General features: G+C 48.2%; 1 protein-coding gene across 4 annotated transcripts in view; it reads left to right on the plus strand.

Annotated features, from left to right (window-relative positions):
- The window catches only part of MKLN1 (muskelin 1), a 365,877-nt gene that overhangs the window by 20,901 nt on the left and 323,636 nt on the right, over nt 1–21,340 (plus strand). For 2 of the 4 annotated variants that reach the window (XM_070071316.1, XM_070071318.1), the window contains exons 2-3: nt 12,187–12,336; nt 13,803–13,867. The exons of 1 other annotated variant lie outside the window; for it this stretch is intronic. The gene's annotated coding sequence lies outside the window, so the exon portion shown is untranslated. The remainder of the gene's footprint in view (nt 1–12,186; nt 12,337–13,802; nt 13,868–21,340) is intronic. One more of the 4 variants, XM_070071320.1, reaches the window with a different exon arrangement.

Below are 21,340 nucleotides of genomic sequence, written 5' to 3' on the forward strand. Positions count from 1 at the left end.
CAGACTTTGGGTTGCTTATGAAGGACCCTGAGTTGAGAGCAGTGTGGCTGTTGGAATATTCATCCCATCTCAGGTGGCAGAGGAAGCATGTCGTAGGAAAGGGAGGGAATGCATCTATTGGTTTGTACACTGCTTATACCTGCTGGGGCACTGGGGGAGAATTGCAATTCCTTCTGAGTGTCACATTGTGAAAGGGACTTTGACAGCCTAGGCTGTGGATAGCCAGGGGAGAGCAGCCAGCTGGAAAGAAAACCCAAGCATGTACACACACACATGCTTGCAAGAGTGGATTATTTCATGGCAACAGAAAACCCCAGAAGTGGTGGGAACCTACCTTCAGTTAGCTGAAGGGCTGCTACATGCAAGACATCCTTTCACTGTGTGAGGCTCCTGAGAACAGAGTGCTGAGGTGGGCAGGAGGCAGATTTGGGCCAATGAGTGAAAAACTAAAACACGGCTGCCGCTTGCACATCTCTGGCACCAGCATGCCAAGCCTGATGCTTTCTTTATACATAGCAAGCCTTCAACAAGTGGGTGTTGAACGGAATTGTCTGTTACTGTGCAGACAGCTGTGCAGTGGTTGTCTTGTGGGGTTGTAAGCTCACTAGGGAGATCTGAGCAGAAGCTCCGTGGCCACCTGTTGTCCAGAAGGCTCTCATCCAGTAAAAGCTGCCCTCCACCTTGTCCACTTCTACCGTCTTCTCAGCCTTCAACAGGTGTGCTTTACCCAGCCTGTTGCATGGTGGCTCCCAGCCCCTAGAAACTGAGCTGAACACATCCTCAGACCGCCCTCATCCTATCCCGGGGGAAACGTGACTGTTGGCTCCTCCTGTCACCTGCAGACCTGTCCTCGTCCCAGGCTCCTCTTTGGCTCCTCTTACAGCTGCCTGCCTGCGTTCTTCAGGGCTGTGTGCCTGGCACTCTTCTCACTGTGTGCCCTCCCCAGGATACCCTGTCCATCGTGAGGGCTCAGCTACCACTGACCGGAGATATCGGAACCTCTACGTTTAACCCCCAACCTCTCCTTTGACTGGCTGCCCTGCCAGCTTCCTGGCTAGGATATCCCACAGTCACTGCAAGCTGAGTAGGCTGCTGATCGCCCCTCCACTCCTGTGCTCCCTGCCATATTTGCCTAGGTAACATTCTTGCACTTCAACCTCGACCAGTCTCCCCTACTCCCAAACCTCTACCTAATCAATAACTGTGTCCTCAGTGCTACTGGTAAATCTCCCCCTGGATTTGTCACTGCTTTGCATCCCCTGCTGCTATGGTGATTCAGACCTTAAGCCTTCTTGAGACTACTAAGTAGTCTTCTAATGGGCTTTCCTGGCTCCAGTTGCCCCTTACCTTAGCTCAGCCTTCATCCTGCCACTAGTTTTTATTTTTAAAATATGAATGACCACATTTCTCTCCTGATAATTGTTTATTGTCTCCAGTAGAAAGCCCAAACTCCTTAGCCATAAATCACAGTTCTTCATGATATAGCTACAATGTGCTCATTGGTCATGTCTAGTGGCAAACCAGATTTTTCTCTGAACACAGTTCTTCTTTTCACACCTCTGTGCCTTTTCTCATGCTATTCCCTTTACAATAAAAGCACTCTTCTCCTCTTGGCCAGCTCATCTCCTCCTTGGTGCCCAACTCAAATTTTAGTGCCTCTTGGAAAAGAATCCCTCTTCCACATCAGACCCAAGCCAGGAGTTTAGGGAGTGTGTCAGAGGAGTGGTATTTACAGGAATGGACTGAATGGGCGATTGTAGAGGGAACTTCCAACATTCAGAGATCAGGAAGGAGCCACTGAGAGAGACTGAGAAGGAGCAGACAATGGAGCGGGAGGAAAACCAGTGGGGTGTGCTGGAAGCCAAGCGCAGGAGAGGCACTGGTGGTCCTCAGTGCCAGGAGGCTGCCGGGAAGACAAGATGCAGACTGAGTGCCGACCTCTGCGTGTGGCATCACAGGAGTCAGTGACGGTCACAGGGGGGTTGTCAGTGGCATGACGGGGACAAAGGCTGATTGGATTGGCACTAAGAGATGGACGGGAATGAGGAAGTAGACGCACATTGCCTGGGTGAAGATGGATAAAGAAGTGATGTTTTAGAGAGGATTCCTTGATTGCTCTGGAACCGAAATAGATAAACAGTGATGTTGAGCTCCTGGAACTAAGCAACAAGAATGTGCAAAGCTTTTGTTAAGTTCCAAGGGAGGGGATTGCATTGTGGCACAATGGGTTAAGCTACCACCTGCAATGCCGGCATCCTGCATTTGCACTGGTTTGAGTCCCGGCTGCTCTAGTTCAGATCCAGCTCTCTGCTTATGGCCTGGGAAAGCAGTGGAAGATGGCCCAAGTGCTTGGGCCCCTGTACTCAAGTGGGAGACCTGGAAGAAGCTCTGGGCTCCTGGCTTATGCCTGGCACAGCCCTAGCGATATGGCCATTTGGGGAAACAAATGGATGGAAGATCTCTCTCTCTCTCTCATTCTGTGTGTGTCTGTGTGTGTGTGCGTAATTCTGCCTTTCAAACAAATACAATAAGTCTAAAACAAATTGCCAAGGGAATCAGGGCATGATGGATGAACAGTGTGGTTAGTCCAGAGAGGGGCTTGGCCTGAGCCCTGTTGTCCTTGGGTCTCATTACTTCCACGCACAGCTCAGTTAGGACTTATCAGAGAGTGCTGTGACCGAGAGCTGGCCCTGCAGGGACTTGGGTGCAGAATGTCCCAGACTATCTCCAAAAACCTCTTGATGGTATGCGGGGTTGCAGATGAGAAGCCCATGAGGCTGGCCCTCATTTTTGGGGGGGCTGAGCGGCACCAAGTCTGAACAGTTGGGAAGAGGTAAATGGGAAAAAATCTGGTCCATCCTGCATGCATGTCTGAAATTATGCATTTCGAAATATTTCTGTATTAAACTTTTTAGATTGAGATGACAATGGAGACGGGCTGAGTGGGCCCCTGGATTTGATGGCTCCATAGGTTTTTCTTTCCTCTTATCTCTGAGTCCAACAGTAAGGAACAATGGAATACAGGCCTTGGGTTGACCTTTGCTTCTCAAATAAAAAAATATTTGAGTTTCTTCATTATTAAAGAAGTTTTAGTTTTTACTTGAGAAGCAGAGAGGCAGACAGACAGACAGACAGACACACACACACACACAGAGAGAGAGAGAGAGAGAGAGAGCAAGTTCCATTCTGCTGGTTTACTCCCCAGATGCCTGCAGCAGCTGGGGCTGGGGCTGGGGCTGAAGCCAGTATCTGGAAACACAGCCAAGGTCTCCCACATGGGTAAGAGGGACCCAATTACTTGAGTTATCACCACTGTCACTGCATTAGCAGGAAGCTGGAGTCAGGAACTGGAGCCAGGTTGGAGCCCGGGTTGCCCAGTGTGGGATGCAGGTATGTCTCAACCTCTAGGCTAAATGCCCAGTCCCAGGCCTTGACTTTGTGCCGTTCCCTATGTGATAGTCCTCAGATAGGCCACGTTTCAGAGAGCACTTGGGTGCAGATCCCGTACAGAATGTGTTTTGCTGACAGAGGGTGGTACATTTCCCTTTACAGAGTCATTTATGGGGATACGCAGGGCCTGGGCTGTGAAATGGAGCCACCATGGAGTAACTGAAGAACCTCCCAGCCCATTGTGTTTCCTGCAGTATTCCAAATGCAGCAGTACTCTTCTTTGCTTGTGCCTTTGCCAGTGCTGGCCCCGTGCGAGGGTCACCATGCCCTCCTCTTTCGGGTGTGAGCGGCTCTGGGAAGCTTTTCACTTCTACTCAGATGGAGCTACATCCCACCTCTGGGCTTTGCAAACTGTTTTTGTGTCTTGGTGTTCTCCACGGTTGCCGGAATGAGTGGCAAGTGTTTGCTCTCTGCTGCGCTCCTTGAGCTGCGAGTTTCTTGAAGTCTTAGATTTTGTCTTAGAACAATTTGTGTCCATAGTGCTAGTACACCTGGGGCACACACTCAGTGTTTGTTGAACGGGTGCATGAAGGCTTGACTGTGAATGAATGAATACATGAAAAGATCAGAGGAATGCTATCCACCCTGTTTTAGCCAATAGGAGAATCAATGACTTTCCATATGTATATGCAAAAGTTGTGGATATAAATATAAACTGGATCCAAACCCAGCTGAGATGACAAGGTCATTGCAACTAGAGAGAAGAGGGGTCTACCCCAGTGACTGGCACCTGTGTGGGGCACAAGGTTATGAGAATTGTGCTGATGAAAAGCAGAGTTGGGTAGCAGGAATGGATGGGTTTCAAGCTAGATTTGTGAGACAGAGTTGATCTGTGGCACACATGAACATTTTTGTCTTTGTTACTTCTTTTATGCAAGGTATTTTTCATTTGAAAAGGTAAGGGCAAAGCACCTCATAGTGAATATGTTTATATAAAGCATGGTTTCGTTGTTTAAAAAAAAGTAAAATAAATCATCTATGACACGTGTAGAATGGAAGTTACATTGAACCAGTCATTTCATTCCCACAGCCCTCAGTTCCTTTCATGCATACTTTGTAAAATGATAATAGCCCTTACTAGTATTTACATTGTAAAAGTGTTGCTACTGTAAATTAGATCATCTAAATGGGTTCTGATGTCTTGTTTGATAGACAAGCATGATACACAAATGAGGTGTTATTATTTGGTTTTCCTTTGCAGCCCCGTTAAATGAGAATTAAATGGGAACTCTGCTTTGAGCAATATCTAGCAAGGAAATGATTACTGACTTGAGTCAAATGAAAACCAAAAAATCTTCAACTGAAAACTCAGTGTGTACAGCTTAGCCTGTCTGTGCATAAGGCAAAAATATCGTGTATAGTTCTACCTGAACTTTACTGTGTTCTTTATCGCCTCCCTGTGCCCCAGTCACACACTGGCAGCACTGAAGACCTTAGTGTGCCCTTCAGAAACCCAGGTACCTGGGATGAATACAACTTGGGGAAGACGCTTCCATTATTGAGCCATGCTGCCAGTTTGCTTGTTGATTCGGAGCGAGCTGGGTGGCGTCAACTCTTTCTGTGCGCTCCTGGTTCCTAGCATGGGGATAGCTGTTACTGTCACCTGTCCAGGTTGATTCCCACCTGTGCCTATGGCACCCATGAGCAGCTCCAGAGCTTTCCTGCTTCTTGGAATGCAGGATTCTGCTGGCAGGAGAGGGGAGCTGGGGAAATAAGGTTTTGGAAATTGTTGTTGGAAACTGCATTGCGTATCATGAAGGCTTGAGAATTGGAACGATGCCCTGAGGACCGCGGGTCACAGAGAGCTGGCTGCTGCTGCGGTTCCCATCTGTGTGGCATGATTGTGTCCGGCCCCTGTGGGTGCTCAGTAAGCTCCGCCCACTTGCGGTGCTTTGCTCCCTCCTCTTGCACTGCAGGAGCAGTGTCCAGACCTTGTCCAGACCCCTCGCAGTGCCCATCCATTATGTCTTGGCGCTCCTTCACTTCCTAGCACCGACCTTCGGCATTGCTTGTGGTGGTGGTCATCTGTTTCCCACCTGACCCATTTATTTTGGTTTCTGGATTTTGCTGTCACAGAGGCCCCCTGCTTGGATAGCTGCCTGGCCAGCTGTGGGGCCAGCTGCCTGCTCCAGGCTCCAAGGTGAACAAATTCCTCTCCTCTCCCTCTGATGGCTCCCGGTACGTGCGCCATGACCACAGACGAGTGATACTGACAGCGTGATAACTGTGTCTGACCATGTTTGTCCCTCTGCAGGTCGCTTGTTGGGGGGGGGGGGTGCTCAGAGAGCCAGATATACATTCTTGTATCACAGTGGGCCTTGGTCCTCGTAGCTTGTGTGGACCTTAGTGACCTACACAGAGAATAAAAAGGGAGTATCTGGCTTACTCCATGGCTTTAGCCAAGTGCAGCACAAATTGTTGTGCCACTGTCCTGAACATGGGCCATGACTAGCAGGAGCGTTGCCATGGAGGCAGCTGGGCTCATGGAGAGGTGGTAAGCGGTTCTGAAGATCCTGCAATATGGTGGTGGGGCTGGGGGGACGCTGCTTCCTTACCCTCAGGAAGAAAACTAGGGATTATGTCTTTCAGGTCCATTTCTATTTATTTGGTTGAAAGGCAGAGTGAGATTGAGAGCGAGAGATCGTCCATCTACTGGTTGACTCCCCAGATACCTGCAATAGCCTACCAGACCAATGTCAGGAGCCTAGAACTCCATCTGGGTCTCCCACATGGGTGGCAGGGTCACAAGGACTTGAAGCATCTACTGCTATCTCCTAGGGTGTGCATTAGCCGGAACCTGAGAGCTGAGCCAGGACTCAGACCCAGGCACTCCAGGATGGGATGTGTGTATTTCAGGCAGTGCCTTTTTTTTTATTTTTTTATTTTTTGACAGGCAGAGTGGACAGAGAGAGAGAGACAGAGAGAAAGGTCTTCCTTTTGCCGTTGGTTCACCCTCCAATGGCCGCCGCGGCCGGCGCGCTGCGGCCGGCGCACCGCGCTGATCCGATGGCAGGAGCCAGGAGCCAGGTGCTTTTCCTGGTCTCCCATGGGGTGCAGGGCCCAAGCACCTGGGCCATCCTCCACTGCACTCCCTGGCCACAGCAGAGAGCTGGCCTGGAAGAGGGGCAACCAGGACAGAATCCGGCGCCCCGACCGGGACTAGAACCTGGTGTGCCGGCGCCGCTAGGCGGAGGATTAGCCTAGTGAGCCGCGGCGCTGGCCTTCAGGCAGTACCTTAACTGCTGTGCCAGCCACATGCCCAGTCTTCCATTTTTAGGGCAAACTTTCTTATTTTTAAGATTTATTTATTTATTTGAAAGGCAGAGCTATAGACAGAGGGAGAGAGAGAGAGAGGACTTCCATCTACTGGTTTACTCCCCAAATAGCAACAAAGGCTGGGGCTGGGCCAGCCTGGAGCCAGGAGCTTCTTCTGGGTCTCCCATGCGGGTGCAGGTGCCCAAGGACTTGGGCCATCTTCTGCTGCGTTCCCAGGCCATAGCCGAGATCTGGATTGGAAGAGGAGCAGCCGGGACTGCGACCGGTGCCCATATGGGATGCCAGCACTGCAGGCAGTGGCTTTACCCACTACACCACAGCGCCGGCCTCCAAACTTTTTTAAATAGCTATCCAACATTCCCTGGTTCTGCTTACTCCTCACTTCACTGTGATTTGACTTTTTTTTTTTTTTTTAAGATTGACTTATTATTTGAAGGGAGGTGAGAGAGAGCGAAAGAGACAGAAGTCTTCCACCCACTGGTTCACTCCCAATAGCCTAGGCTATATTAGGCCAAATCCAGGAGCCAGGAACTCCATCTGAATCTCCCATGTAGAGGGCAGGGGCCCAAGCACTTGCGCCATCTTCCACTGTTTTCCTAAGCGCACTAGCAGGGAGCTGGATCTGAAGCAGAGCAGCTGGGACTCGAACCAGCACTTGGGTATGCAACACCAGAATGCTGTGTGGCAACTTAGTCCGTTGCACCACAGCCTGCCCCTGAGCTGCCTTCTGACTCCACAGAGCCTGCTCCTTGCCAGACTGGCCCAGCACCTCCTTGGTGCTCACCCTGTGGGTGTCTCTCTGCCTTTTTTCTGCCTGTTCTCTTGAGAGCACTTGATGTTGTTGAGACCGTCTAGGGGAAAGTGCTTTTCCATTGCCCGGCCATGCGTCTGTCTCTCCCAGCTCCCTGGCTGCTCCTTCGCACTCTGTCAGGGGTCCTGGGGGAAGCTTGGTTGTTTACCTCTGTCTCCCCAGCCCCTTTTCTCTTCCTGACCCTCTCTCCCAGGGTGCCATCCATCCCTGTCACTTCTGTTCTTGCCTGGCACGTACCAGTGACTCCTAAACCTGTGTCCCCCTCTACCACTGAGCTCCCCCGCCGCACAAAACAAACCAGTCCCAGGCTGAACGCGTCACCTTCTGCCTGCACTGTCTTCAGTGTTGTATTCATGTTTGTGTTGTCTTGGTGAGTGACGTCACTGCCCACCTGATCTTCCAAGCTGTCTATCAGATCCTGAGTCATGACTTGTTCTTCTTCAAACCTCCGGCATTTAATCAGTTGCGATTTTCCATTGCTTCTGTCTCCTCTGGAGCATGGAGTATAGATTTCTGCATCATTTGGTCTTGCAGACTTCTAGTGGTCATCTCTGACCACCCTGGCTAGGACCCTCTGCCTTAGTTTTACTTTCAGTGTTTAAATATTCAGCAGACATAATAACCTGATACTTCCAAAACCTGCGATGCTATGCCCTCCACCCTAAACAACCGTGCCTCCTCTTATTTTTGTTATGTATTTTCATTTTATTTGAAAGGCAGAGAAAGAGTCAGAGAGACAGACAGGGACAGATCTTTGATCTGCTGGTTCACTCCCCCAATACCCACAATAGCCAGGGCTGGGCCAGACCATAACCGAGAGTACAGAACTCAGCCCAGGTCTCCCACATGGGTGGCAGGGACCAAGAACTTGAGTCACCACCTGCTGTCTCCTGGGGTGTGCATTAGCTGGGATTGGAAAGAGAGCAGGACTCTGCCAGTATGAGCTGTGGGCGTCCCAAGTGGACGCTTAACCTTTACTGCTGCACCCAAAGCCACCTACTCCTTGTTTGACTCCCATCACTGAAGCCACTAACTTCCAAGTCTCCCTCTTCGACTTCTCAGAACTCTTCTCTCCGTGACACACTGCTTTCTCAGAGCTGGCTTTCCTATTTCTCACAGCCCTCTGCTGTGAGGTCCCAGTCAGCAGGGGCCATACGCATGATGTTAACCTTTCATTGCCAACCAAGTATTGGGTACACAATGGATGCTCAGTGAATGAACAGATGTTAACATCAGAAGTATCATTGTGAGGACATAAAGGGCATCTTTAATTACAGGATGCGATTCGTGTTTTACTGAGAAAAGCTTTGGCAGGACCCTGTAATCCTGTAATTTCAGAGGGGTTTGAGGAAATTATGTAGAAGAATTTATCAACACTTAGAATCATGGGCAGAGGATGATGGAGAGAGGTGGATTTCCACTCTCTCCTCTTCGGGCTCCTTTTCCAGAGTTCAGTATCCGACTTTCTGAGCCGGGTTTCGGGGTGACCCACGCCTTCCCTCCTCCTGTTTCTCTGTAAACCTCTGGACTCATAACCTACTCCAAGCTTGCCAACACGGGGATTGGAATTAGGTACATGTTAGATTTTCATTCCTTTTTTTTTCTTTCCAAGATTTATCTATTTGAAAGATAGAGTGACTGAGAGAGAGAGAGAGAGAGAGAGAGAATCAGATCTCCCATTTACTGGTTCATTGCCCAAGGGGCCGCAAAGGCTGGAGCTGGGCCAGGCCGAAGCCAGGAGCCTAGAGCTCCATCCAGGTCTTCAGCATAGGTGGCAAGGACCCAAATACTTGGGCCATCTTCTGCTGCTTTCCCAGGCACATTAGTAGGAAGCTGGATCAGAAGTGGAGCAGCTAGGACTCAGTGCCACTCATGTGGGATGATGGGATTGCGGCATCACCTTAACCCACTGTGCTACTGCACCAGGCCCAGCTTTTCAATTCTTTCCTCTATTATTTCGTTGCCATATGCTGCAATCATCTTAAAATTTTCCTCTGTGGATCTTTGTCGCAAGATGTTACTAGGGTGCGACTCGTTGTTATCAGAATCTGTGAGTATCTTATGCACGTAAAGAAACATTACAAAGTCTCCTTAGGATTTATGCCTTTCAGAGTTTTCTTTTTTGCTTCACAACTAATCAAATTCTTCCTTATTGTTCTACTGATTTTTTTTTTCTTTCGTATGATCCCACATAGAGAAAGGGGGGCTCTATGCCGGCGCTGCGGCTCACTAGGCTAATCCTCCACCTTGCGGCGCCGGCACACCGGGTTCTAGTCCCGGTCGGGGCGCCGGATTCTGTCCCGGTTGCCCCTCTTCCAGGCCAGCTCTCTGCTGTGGCCAGGGAGTGCAGTGGAGGATGGCCCAAGTGCTTGGGCCCTGCACCCCATGGGAGACCAGGAGAATACCTGGCTCCTGCCATCGGATCAGCGCAGTGCGCCAGCTGCAGCGCGCTGGCCGCAGCGGCCATTGGAGGGTGAACCAACAGCAAAGGAAGACCTTTCTCTCTGTCTCTCTCTCTCACTGTCCACTCTGCCTGTCAAAAAGAGAGAGAGAGAGAGAGAGAGAGAGAGAGAGAGAGAGAGAAGGGGGGCTCTGAGAAAGCAGGAAGACTGGCTGTGCTCTTGGGTACACCTCTTCGGGTCAGGTGCACAGGGAGACTGCAGGACGTGAGCAGAGCAGTCCGGCTTCCCCGCAGCCCTGCCTGAGCCCCGCGGCCGGCACACAGCCCTCGCGTTCATCCCCCACTCGCACTTCCTTTGTCTCTCACCTTTTGCTTTTCGTAACACTTAGTGTCATCTGCTCCCTTTCTCCGTGTTCATTGTCTGATTCCTCTGGGAGACTGTAAGCTTCCTGAGGGCAGGGTGCTCGTTTTGGTCGGCGCTGTACTTGTATGCTTGGCACACGGAACGGTAACTGGTACATGGAAGACACTCAATAAATATTTGGTGATTGGGGTTGGCATATTGGCGTGGTGGGTAAAACCTGCCTCCTATGACTCCGACATCCCACATGGACGCCAGTTCGAGTCCTGGTGGCTCTTTCTTTCTTTCTTTCTTTCTTTTTTTTTAGACTTATTTATTTATTTGAAAGTCAGAGTTAAAGAGAGAGAGGAAGAGAGAGAGAGATCTTCCATCTGCTGGTTCAATCCCCCACATGGCTGCAACAGTCGGAGCTGGACCAGGCCAGAGCCAGGAGTCAGGATTTCTTTAGGTCTCCCACATGAGTGGCAGGGGCCCACCCACCTGCGCCACCTTCCGCTGCTTTCTCAGGCCATTATCAGGGAGCTGGATGGGAAGTGGAGCAGCCAGGACATGAGCCAGTGCCCATATGGGATGCCAGCATTTCAGAGCAGTCGCTTTTACTGGCTACAATACAGTGCTGGCCCCTGCTTCTCCACTTCCGATCCAGCTCCCTGCTAATGGCCTGAGAAAAGCAGTAGAGGATGGCCCAGGTGGGCGGGCCCCTGCCACTCATGTGGGAGACCTAAAAAAACTTACGGCTCCTGGCTTCGGCCTGGCTCAGCCCTGGCCATTGCAGTCATCTAGGGAGTGAACCAGCAGATGGAAGATCTCTCTCTCTCTTTCTCTTTTTCTCTCTCGCAGTGTCTGCCCCCCCAACTCTGACTTTCAAATAAATAAATAAATCTTTAAAATAATTTGATTGAATGAATGATGTCTTTATTTTATTTATTTATTTAATGACAGAGTGGGGGAGAGAGAGAGATTTTTCTTCTGTTGGTTCATTCCTCAAATGGCTTTACAGCCAGGAATGGGCCAGGCCAATGCCAGGAGCCAGGAACTTGACTGAAGTGTCCGGTGCAGGTGGCAGGAGTGCAGTCCTTGGGCCATATCTGTCCATTCCCAGACCCATTAGCAGAAATCTGGACCAGAGCAGATCTGCTGGAACTGGAGCTCTTATATGGGCTGCCGACACAAGTGGCAGCTCAGCCTGCTGTGCCACAACACCCTCTCCAGATGCATTTTTTTAAGATTTATTTTTACTTATTTAAAAGGCAGAATAACAGGTAGCAGGGGGGGAAGAGAGAGAGAGAGAGAAAGACCAATAGCCAGAGCTGAGCCAAGCCAAGGCCAGGAGCCTGTAACTCCATTCAGGTCTCTGCCGTGAGTGGCAGGGGCCCAAGCACTTGGGCCATCTTCTGCTGCTTCCCCAGGTTCCATGAGCAGGACGCTGGATCTGTGTCGGAGCAGCTGGGACTTGAACTTGTCCCGGATACGGGACACTGGCAATGCAGGCAACAGCATTATCCACTGTGCCACAGTGCCAGTCCTCAGAATGATGTCTTTTAAAGCTGCTGTTTTAAAATTCTAAAACTTTATTTATTTTTAATTTTATTTAAAAAGGCAGAATGACAGAGAGAAATATCTTGTACCCTCAAATGCCCTCCACAGGCAGGGCTGGGCCGGGCCAGTGTCCAGAGCCCAGAACTCCATCCAGGTCTCTCCTATGTGGGTGGCAGGGACCCAGAGACTTGATCCAACACTGCTTTCTCCCAAGGATGCCCATTAGCGGGACGCTGGATGGAAAGCAGAGGAGTCAGGATTTGAACCAGGCACTGTGACCTAGGTTGCGGGTGACCGGAGCAGCAGCCCAACCTCTGCCAAATGGCTTGTCCCTGTTTGTTTTCACAGAGGCCGATGCCCACCAGGTCTCAGGGGATCCGGCGCGGAGTCTGGTTTGAGCCCTGTCCTGCTCAACACTTCAGTGGACGGCTAAGATGTTGGCACTGGTGGGCGTGCGGAACACATTTACAGAGGACACACAGCTGGCAAGGATTGCAAGTAGGTTGGAAGACGCACTCGGCACTCCCTCCTCCAAAACCTCGACAAAATGCAGTAATGAATCATATCTAACAATATAAAGTTTAATGGGTACACATATAAAGTACACAGAGATCCCAAAATTCAATTACACAAGCACAGGGCGGAGGCGGGATGGCTTACAACTCTGCACGTCAGGAAGATTTAGAGTCTCCTGTTGATTGTAAGGAGAGGATGAGTCAACCCAGTGTGATGCAGCTTCAAAAAAAAAAAAAAAAAAAAAAAAAAAACCAGTCTTTTGTTGTATTAATAGAAATACCGCGTTCTAGAAGGGGACTGGTTGTCTAGTTCTCGCTGGTGGTCAGGCCACATTTGTTCTCTGGAATTCTGGGAGTCAGACCTTCAGAGACGCTGATAAACACAAGAGTGACAAGGATGATAAGGGACCTGGTAAATTGTGTGATTCAGAGACAACAAAAGGACCTAAGGTTGTGTGTGGGTGTGTGAGGGGGAGAGTGAGAACCAGCATGTGTAGCTTCCTTTTGAAGTTCAGGAGCCGATCCTACAGAGGAGGGACCTGAATGACAGACTGGGGTCTGGGAGGAGAGGGGGAGGCGTGTTTATCTGAGCCAACTGGAATGTATCAGCAGCTAGATTTGCCTAGCAACCAAGTGGACAACCACTGGAGGTAGCAGATTCGCTGGTTCTGGTGCTGTGGCTGTTCTCCGGTTTGCTAAGTCTCTCTGTGACAGAAGTTCACACACAGGGATGAGGGAGTGAGGGGAAGTAGGCTGAATTCTAGCAGCAAGCACACATGGAGTGCTTGCCATGTGGAGAGCCCTGGAGTAGATGACTGGCATTTCTAATGTTCACATCCATCCGACTACAGCTGCACTTTAGAGAGGAGAGGGATGGGACTTAGAAGGACGAGGTAACCCATCCAAAGTCTTACACCCTGGTGCAAGGCTGAGCTGGGATTTGAATGCAGGCAGTCGGATCCCTGGCTGTCATTGTTAATCTGTAATTATTCTTTATTTCTAGAAAGCGACTCTTTTCCACGCCGAGAGTCTATCACTCTAATGGAGCAATCAAACCAAGGAGTTTATTATCTCAAGGGGTAGACGATTCTTTGGCCAGTACGTCCCTTCTCCTAGTTTGCAAGGGGTAAATCAGTCTAGACATTTGCCCCTTGTGGTGCAAAAGATGGAGCTCGGGTTAGGACCTGGCTCCCCCTGGGTGCTCAGTAAGTATTTACAAAGTGAGAGGAATGAGCAAATGCAACCCCACGCGATTGCCCGCATCTGAAATGACAGACTCTCAGTAGATTGCGCCTGAAGGAAGACAAGCACATTTCTGGGTGCTTTACTGAGGACACTTGGCAAAAAGGGATAATCCACGCTTCCTGGCCAGGGCCTGAGCATTCCTGCTCAACTGTTTGCATAATGTTCATTTAAACAAATATTTACGGAGCGCCTGTCCTGTGCCAGGTATGTCCAACGTGCTGAGGATGCAGAGGTGACTCGGAGATGCACTGTCAAGGGCACACGGACAGGTAAGCAGATCTTTTTGCTATGCTGTTCTAAGCGCCATAGAGGTGGGTGCACGTGTCTGCATGTGTGTGTGTGCGTTTTAAGTATTGTGGGTACACAGAGCAGAAAGAAACTAATTCTACTTGGTTGAAAGAGTTGTCTAATCCTCGACTAGGCTTTAAAAATAGCTTCTGCATATGTTGTTATTTGAGCTTATCCCAGCTCCCTAAAGACCGTGGGAGATTGTGATCTGTTCTCGTCCAGAAGATGAAACAGAAGCTCCTGGAGGTTAAGCGACAGCCTCAAGGTCATTGTAACTGCTGATAATAATTGTCAACTTTTACTGAGAGTTTATGTTAACAGTGGCTCTGTCGTAAATACCTTTAGGAATTTAATCCCCACGACGCTTCCATACAGTAGTTATCGATACCGTTGCCATTTTACAGATAACAAAACTGAGATACAAGATTTAGATAACGTGCGTAGAGTCCCAGAGGTAGAAAGTGGAAAACCAGGCTGGCACCTGCCCAGTCCAGTGTTAGCAGCCGTGCACTTACCCTGGCACCGAACACTGTGACCCATCTCCTGGAGACCAGAAGCTCACACTCGGCTGAGACTCCAAGTTCAGACTTCGTTCACGTGAACTTGCTCTCTATCAGACATTGTATCAAAGGAGAAGAAATGGTGGTGTGGTACAGCGCATGCACCTACGGTGTTTGGGAGATGGATGGTGAAATCCAGATTGTTTATAACACAACTGCTGACGAGGACGGTGGTATGTTTTAGATTCTGGTTTAGGTGCGCACGGTTTGTCAGAGCAGCCAGAAGGTGGCCTGTTGTTCTCCAGGTTGGCAGTCTGGGCTCAAGGGACTACAATTTTTTTACCCAGGGGAATTTACCACCAACACTTACCCTGTAGCCTTTTGAGATCTAATTGTTTTTTTCTAAAAGGAAGAAAAGATGTAAAGTGATAAGAATGAAAGAAGCTAAATCCAGCACCTTGTATATTAGCAAGAATGGAGATAAAGAAAAGGAGTGGTACCCAAGCTTTCTCTCCATAATAAAAATTCTTGGATTGAAAGATAATTCAACCCAGTCTTATTGTGCTTTCGTAAGAGTGAGCTGTGTGTCAAATCTGACTGCGAGAGAATCGTTTATTAAAAATGAATGTAGCTGATGTCCCCTTTCTCAACAATTACTACTCAGGCTACTGTGGCCTTGACCTGTGAGATCAAAGCTATTGTGTTTTGAGATATTCGTGTCCCATAACTTCTGGAGATTTAGGAATTTTCAAATCAGCTGGAGACTGGGATTTCTGTGGTCAGCAGAGGTGAACGTTCTTCTCACTGTCTCCCGCAAAGCAGGTGGGCTTTTGGGTTTTGTTTGGTTTTGAGCGTTTTGTTTGGTCATTTGTGTTGACTTCATAGATGCGCCTGATGGACTTGGCCTTTCTGTGTATGGATTTCTATTTTCTTGGCTTCGGTTCCCTGGAAACGTTTGTTCTGACGGCGGTAGGAGAGTTAGTTGAGTCATGCTTTATTTCTGCTGCTCCTGTCTATTTCTAATATCCTGTAGTTCAAGTCCACTTATAAGACGTTGTGTGACCTGCTTTTGTGCCTCTACAAATAGAATGTTCCTCTTTGTAGCTCTAGAGCAACCTTGCAGCAGTAGTTAACGTGGGGCCTAGACAGTGCACAGCAGGAGGATTCTATTGTGTTAATAGCCACCACCAGGGCATGTTTTGAAAATTATGTATGAAATTCTTAATTGCATTTAGCACTTATATGTGAAATTTCAAGTTTCCTAGATCAATTATTTTGTTATCAAGTAGCCATATACTTATAAAATTATTTTTCTTTTTTGATCACTGAGTCAAAAAAAGTTGGAAAATTCTTTTCTCACATATTCCATTCTTTTTTAAAGCTTATTTATTTCTATGTATTTGAAAAACAGAGAGAAATAGAGAGAGTTACAGCGAGAGAGAGAGAGAGTTCCCCTCTGCTAATTCACTCCCTAAATGCCCACAACAGCCAGGGCTGGGCCAGGCTGGCGTCAAGGAACCAGGAACTCTATCCGGGTCTCCCCTGTGGGTGGCAGAAGCCCAAGCACTTGAGCCTTCGCTTGCTCTCTCCCATGATGCATGTTAGCAGGCAGCTGCCTGGGAAACCGAGGTGGGACTTAGCCCCAGGCGCTCTGACATGGGAAGTGGATGTCCCAAGAAGCTGCGTAACCCACTGAGCCACAACGCCCGCCCTATATATTTCATTTTTTAGCTAAGCCTGAAGGTAAATTGCTTTTAAAAACCACATCCCAAACAAAAAACCGTTTTTCATGAAACTGAGAGTAAATGAATAGCATGGGCTCTGCTGGCATCTGGGATGTCCATCTAATTAGAACTCACAGAGTTCCAACCATATAATTTCCTAAAGCGGAGGTCCTTTATTCCTAACCTTGGGTCCTTCGCGATGAAACAAGTGACCCTTGGTGGAAGTATCTCAAGAATCATTCTCTCGGGTTGACCTTTGGTTTGAGGTCGTCAGCGGGAGATCCTGCCTGTCCCCAGCCTTGTCGGTGTCTGCACCTGCCTGTTTGTGTAAGGGCCGAGGCGTGCCCCTCTCTGCCCTCCTCGTCTCCTCTGACTGGTTTCCGCATCAGAGCAGGCTCCCCCTGGGCGCCCTGGCTCAGCTGGGCAGTCCCCCGCAGGACTCCCTGGAGGGAGGGGAGGCGCCGTACTCCATGATTGCAATGAGATGTTTGGAAGTCACCCGTGTGGTGCAAGGCTCAGTACCAGGCAGCAGGGACGGCTAGCAATGCTCTTGTGACCGTTGCTCATAACTTTAAACAGAAACGGGAGAGCTGGAGGGATCGGCTTCCTGTGTAACCTTCAGCACACGGCTTCACCTCCCGCCGAAATAACTGCTACCCAGGGCTGTTTTCTTAAATAATTGCTATTATATATGACAATAGTTAGCACAAAACCTGCAACATACTTGCAAGCGTCCACTGAATTTATGTGAAGCGTGTAATATTCCATGGAAACTCAATCAGGCAAATGCACCCACATGTATCCGCCCCTGGCCATTTGTGACACCGGCAAGGTTCACTTTAAATGGGTTAAGTGCGTCTATCTGTGTTTTTACTACGAAATCCTCAACAAAATTACAAAAAGCTACTTCAGTGATAATCTGCTAACATATTTCATAACAGGAGTCAGCTATAGTTTATTTAGAAGAAAATGATGTGTGTTAACAAAAGAAAAAAATCAGATAAATAAAATGACTTTCAAAATATTGAAGTGACAGTTATCTGATCATAGAACATTCAGATGATAGATGCATTTTTTTTTTTAAAGACAGAGTTACAGAGAGAGGTAGAGACAGAGAGAGAAGTCTTCCATGCACTGGTTCACTCCCCAGTTGGCTACAATAGCCCGAGCTGTGCCAATCCGAAGCCAAGAGCTTCTTCTGGATCTCCCACGTGGGTGTAGGGGCCCAAAGACTTGGGTCATCTTCTCCTGTTTTTCCAGGCCATAGCGGAGAGCTGAATCAGAAGTGGAGTAGCCAGGACTAGAACCAGCGCCCATATGGGATGCCAGCGCTTCAGGCCAGGACTTTAACCTGCTGTGCCACAGCGCTGGCCCAGATGCTTATAAAATATACTTGTTTTTTAAGTTGCTTTTTAAAATCTTTTCATGATTTTACAGGAATCTTTTTCTCATTATTGAGTGACCAGCCACGCTGTGCTTCACATTAACTATTTTTTTTTTTTAAACTAGTGCCCATTTGGGATACCAGCATTGCAAGCAAAGACTTTAACCTGCTACTCTACCAATGCCAGCCCTGGGCCTTCAGGGTTTGTTGTTTTTTTTTTTTTTTTAAAAGATTCATTTATTTATTTGAAAGTCAGAGTTACACAGAGAGTGGAGAGGCAGAGAGAGAGAGAAAGAGAGAGAGGTCTTCCATCTGATGGTTTACTCCCCAAGGGCGCAACGGCCGGAGCTGTGCCAATCTGAAGCCAGGAGCCAGGAGCTTCTTCTGGGTCTCCCATGCGGGTGCAGGGGCCCAAGCACTTGGGCCATCCTTCACTGCTTTCCCAGGCCACAGCAGAGAGCTGGATGGGAAGTGGAGCAGCCAGGACTCGAACCAGCACCCATATGGGATGCCAGCACTGCAGGCCAGGACGTTAACCCACTGCACCACAGTGCCAGCCCCAACGGTAACTATTAATACACCAAAAATGACCGCTCCCTGTCCTTTTCCTGAGTGGCACCTTGCTGTGTCCTCACGTTCATTTCAGGGACAGGAAAGGAGTGACTCACTGTGATAGCTGGTGCTCTCCCTGCGTACCAGAAAGCAGGGAAGAGACGCACCCCCTCCGGCCCCCTTCGCCTTGGAAGGAGTCTCCCAAGTTCACAGGCACCAACACTGCAGTAAACTTAAAAGACAATTTGCTCAGACACTTCTTTCCATCTGCAAGTTATTTGGACTGAAACATGAGGTGCTGGATTTCAGTATGAAGGTAACTTTGCAGGGGAAAGTTTGTTTCAACTAAAGCAGTTGCTTTTGTGTTATATAAGAAAATTAGCAACTTCTTCCTGAGCTATACATTTAACATGATCCTATTACATCAAATGACAGAATTTCCAAAGCTCAGAGTTCAGAGCTGTATTTTCATAAACTATTAGCTGTACCCACTCAGAACTAAATGTCTAAGTAATTAGCCTTGCTCAGTCATGTTTAAAAGGTACAATATTAGGCATGGGTGTTTGATCTAGTTGCTATGATGGTGGTTGGGGTACCTGGGTCCCACGTCAAGGTCTGGCTCCGTTTCCAATTCCGGATTCCTGCTTATGCGTACCCTGGGAGGCAGAGGTTCAAGTAGTTGGGGTCCTGAATTGAACTCCCAGCTCCTGTCTTGTGCCTGGCCCAGCTGGCCACTGTGGGCATTTGAGAAGTAAACCAGTGCCAGCCTCCAGAGAACTATTTCAGGTGGCCAGTTTGACTGCATAGTTCTAATCAGATCTATCTTACAGACAAGAGGACTTCAGAACAGGCATTTGGCACAGCAGTTAAGATACCACCTGGGCTTGAGCTTGGGTCCTGGCTCCGCGCCTGAGTCCAACTTCTTGCCAATGGGCAGCCTGGGAGGTTGCAGGTGATGGCTCAGACCGCTGGGTCCTTGCTGCTCCCACAGGAGACCCAGACTGAGTTCTGGGCTCCTGGCTTCAGTCTGACCCCGCCCCAGCTGTTGCTGGCAGTCCTTTCTCTCTCCCTCTCTGCCTCTGCCTCTGTCTGTCTCTGTCTCTGTCACTCTCTCTCTCTTTTCCTTTCAACAAATAAAAAGTAAAGGAACAGCGAAAACACTTTCAAACAGTCTTTGTCATCCTGTCATTGGTGGAAGTGCTGACATTGCCGTTCTGGTATTACGAGACACGCAGCTGGTTGTCATATAATGGGGTAGTCTACCAGGCTTGGTGCCCTTGAGAGTCAAGATTCTCAGCGTGGAAGAGGATGCAGACATAAATACAGACCCTGTCGTCCTGAATTTGACTTGAGTCTTTTAAAAAAGATTTATTTATTAATTTGAGAGGCAGAGTGACAGAGATAGAGGGAGAAATCTTCCATTTGCTGGTTTATTCCCAAAATGCCTACCAGCAACCAGGGTCAGGCCAAGCTGAACCCAGCATCCAAGAACTCTATCTGGGTCTCCCACATGGGTGGCGGGAGCCCAAGCACCTGGACCATCATATGTTGCCTCCCAGACACACTGGCACGAAGCAGGATCAGCAGTGTGGGGAAGCCAGGACTAGAACTGGCACTCGGATATGGGGTGAGGGATTCTAAGTAACAGCTTAACCCACTGTGCCCCAGTGTCCACCCCTGGAAGTTACTGATACAACCTGATGCTGTACATGAATGAGATGTATTCTGTGGCTCCTCCATTCTCCAAAAAGTACAAGTCAATAGTAATGCACACCCTGGTATCCATATTATAATAATCTGGCCACAGAAGGAAAAATATCTGCACTTATATATATAGACATATATATTGCAAATATGAATGTACACACTTAATATACATGTAACATGAGTTATTTAGCTAGTCTTCTATTTCTGATCATTTAGATTGCTTTTGCTTCCAATTCTGAATACTTATGTATAATTCTGTGACAAAGCGTTTGTGTACTTATTATTTTCTCCTTAGTATAAATTCCAACAGGGTAGGAACATCTGTGAGCTCTTCATGAGTATTGTCAAACTGCCTTGCAAACGTGATCTCAGGCCAGACGGCAGGGTGACCATGTCGATCCTTAAAGACGTGTTAGAAATTTACGTGGACACGTTTCTGTCAATCTGATATGTCAGCTAGAACTGCTACCACACTTCCTCCTCTCTCCTCCTTGATTTTTCTTATAGGAAGATTTAAAAAGTATTAATACCTTATGGAAAAACTACATTGATAGTACATTTTCATATTTAAATAGGAATTCATAATTGTATATCAAGCAATATTAAATGGCCTCATCAAATCTAATGTAGTACTTGTAATTGATGTTTGGAATTATAAATGTCTTAGTTGTAAACATACATATCATGCACGTATTAAGATATGGATTTTTGGGGCCGGCACCTGGTGTAGTGGGTAGTGCTGGCATCCCATATGGGTACCAGTTAGGAGTCCCGGCTGCTCCACTTCCGATCCAGCTCCCTGCTAATGGCCTGGGAAAGCAGCAGAGGACGGCCGGAGTCTTCGATCCTGCACCCATGTGGGAGACCAGAAGAGGCTCCTGGCTTCAGGCTGGCCCAGCCCTGGGCATTGTAGCCATTTATGGAGGGAAAAAGCAGATGGAAGATCGATTCTCTCTCTCTCTCTCTCAACTCTGCCTTTCAAATGAAATAAATAAATCTTTTTTCAAAAAACATATTAGTTCCCTAGATTTTGGTAATTTTGGTAGCTACCTTGGAAATTCCTAGGGATGTTTATTGTAGGCTTACCTTTGCAGAACTCATTCTGTGTGAAGCTTTATTTCCCAGCATTCTTTAGGAAATCAGCTAAATCTGTGGACATTGTTTCACATGCACCTCATGTATACCATTCCCTATGAAAACTGCAAGCCAATAAAAGTAGCCCATAGACAAAAGCATTAGACTCTTAGTGCTCAAGGCAACTTCAAGATCGTTAGCTTTGAACCCTGCATTTTCTATTATGGAAAACTGGGGCCAAGAGGCCACATGCACCTGTATGAAAGTCATGGACATACTTCACAACCACGGACGAGGGCCCTAGTCTGACTCGGCACAGGTCCTCCTCGTGTAGCTCCTTGGAATGTGCAAAACTGGAAGGCGGGATGCAAAAACAGGAATGCAAAAACAGGATTTGGGGTACAGACCTTCAAAATCCTATGATGTCACCTTTTTTTTTTTTTAATAAAAAGTATTTATTTATTTTGAAAGCCAGAGTTACAGAGAGAGAGGAAGAGACACACAGAAAGAGCT

The sequence above is a fragment of the Oryctolagus cuniculus genome, chromosome 3 (assembly GCF_964237555.1).
Source record: "Oryctolagus cuniculus chromosome 3, mOryCun1.1, whole genome shotgun sequence".
Lineage (NCBI taxonomy): Eukaryota > Metazoa > Chordata > Mammalia > Lagomorpha > Leporidae > Oryctolagus > Oryctolagus cuniculus.